This window comes from Octodon degus, unplaced genomic scaffold, assembly GCF_000260255.1.
Source record: "Octodon degus isolate 3935 unplaced genomic scaffold, OctDeg1.0 scaffold00039, whole genome shotgun sequence".
Lineage (NCBI taxonomy): Eukaryota > Metazoa > Chordata > Mammalia > Rodentia > Octodontidae > Octodon > Octodon degus.
Genome location: NW_004524615.1, coordinates 12,193,697 through 12,195,919, shown reverse-complemented (window position 1 = coordinate 12,195,919; position 2,223 = coordinate 12,193,697).

Below are 2,223 nucleotides of genomic sequence, written 5' to 3'. Positions count from 1 at the left end.
GAGAGAGAGAGAGAGAGAGAGAGAGAGAGAGAGAGAGAGAGAGAGAGAGAGAGACTCTGTCGTGAATCAGACACAATTTCCTAAGAATGCTATTCTTTCCAAAGCATCACTAAAATTCTTATGTCCCTAACAGAGTTTTTCTTTTTCTTTTTTTAATGTATGTATGTAATTAGGTTCTTAATAAGAATTTTATTTATTTTTAGGTTTTTTTTTTTGTGGAACTGGGGATTGAACTCAGACCCTTGTACTTGCTAGGGAAGTGCTTATTCCACTGAGCCAGCTCCCCGGCCCTATTTTTAGTTTTTGATCTTAGACATTTATACCACTCATTTATGAGGATACGTTCCATTTGTCAGAGCAAAATCAGATTACAGGTATCCCCAGAGCTGAGGAACAGCTTTGATTTTTGCTAAAATCCTGTGAGTCCACTGCTTTCTGATCCACCTTGCTCTGCTCTGAAATCTGGTATTTCTCTTTCTTGGTGTCAAAGATCTCACCCTCCTAGTGTCTGGGTTTCCACAGCTTCTTCTTGAAGTACGCGTTAGTGAGGTATTTGGGGATCTTCACTTTACTGAGATCAATTTTTGTAGAGGTGGCAATGACAAATTTCTGGTGTGTTCTTTATAGAAGAACACGATTAAGGCTAAGAGGCCCAGTCACAAGTAGTAAGCCACTGGCCAACTGCTTCAGGAAGACCACTCTCTTGCCTCTGTGATGCCTGGTGAGGATGATCAAGATGGTGCTAGAAGGGCTGGGGAGATGGCTCAGTAGAATAAGCGCTTCTTTTGCAAGTGCAAGGGCTTGAATTCAATCCCTGGTTCTACCCCCCCTCCGCCCCCCCAAAAAAAGATGGTACTAGGAGTGATGCTAGCTTGAAATTTCCTCACATGCTGACTGAAAGGCTTCTTGCCGTGGCTCAAGGTTTTTCGGGGCACATCTTCAGTAGGGTAGTATCTAGGCATTTTTAAAGCTTAACCACCTGGGTACCTCCATTCTTGTCCCCACTGACCAGTTTTGTGATTGTAGTAAGAACTTTCTCCTTTTTTTTTTTTCTTCCTTGTTTTTTTTCTTTTCAACCTGATTTAACAGCTGTGTACTTTCTCTTGTACAAAGCCTTCCTGGAATGCATAGCGGATTGTTAGTATCTACCAGTTCCTCTAACCAGGACAGGATTTCAGCTACAGTGGGGCTGCTCATTCTTGCATGTTTTTGCTTTCACCTTACCCTTTTTACCAGTACCACTGGCAGAAGCCTTATTGGCTTTGGGTTTCTTCTCTTTAGTGTCTGACTTTTCAGTTTTTTTGCCTGCCATCTTGCAAGATGGGGGAAAAAAGAGTTTTCCTTTTTAATTTAAATTTCAGTGTATAATCATAACAACAGCAAAGTGCTAAGATTATCTAACATATTCCTGAAGAGAAATAGTTGTATTAGATCTTAAAAATTTACTAGTGTAGTAATTAGGACAGTTTTGAATTAACTTAAGAACAGAGAAATAGACGAGTGAGACAATACAGAATTAAGACTCAAACTCCAGTACATACGTGGACAGTAAGCATCACAGTAGTAGATATCAAAGCTGGATGTGGTAATAGATGTCAATAATCTCAGTACTCAGAAAACTTACAGGGAAGAATTGTGAGGTTGAGGCCAGCCTGGGCCACTTACTTAGTTCAAGGGTGACCTGGACTATATAGTGAGACCCTGTTTCAAAGGGAAAAAAAAAGATAGGTATCCAAAATATGGTCCAAGTGCAATTAATTTGAAGGAAAACATAGTCAGGTCCCTACCATAAATCATATATAAAAATCAATTCCTAGTGGTTTAAAGTATGAAAGTCAAAGACATAAAACTTTTTTTTTGGTGTTTCTAGGAATCAAACTCAGTGGTTCCCTACTACCAAGCCACAACCATTTTTATTTTTTGAGACTCCAACTTGCTATCTTTCAGCTTCTTTAGTGCTAGGACTACAGGTGTGTTCCACTGCCACTGTGCCCTACAAAAGCCATAAACCTTTTTCTCTTTCTTTCTTTTTTTGTTTTTAAGTTTTTCGAGGGGGCCGGGGAGATGGCTCAGTAGAATAAGTGCTTGCCTAGCAAGCTTAAGGGCCTGAGTACTGTATAGGCCGGTCTGGTCTTCAGCTCCCTATATAGTCCAGGCTCACAGTAGTTCTCCTACCTCAGCCTCCCAAGAGCTGGGATTGTAGCATAACACCACCGTGTCCAG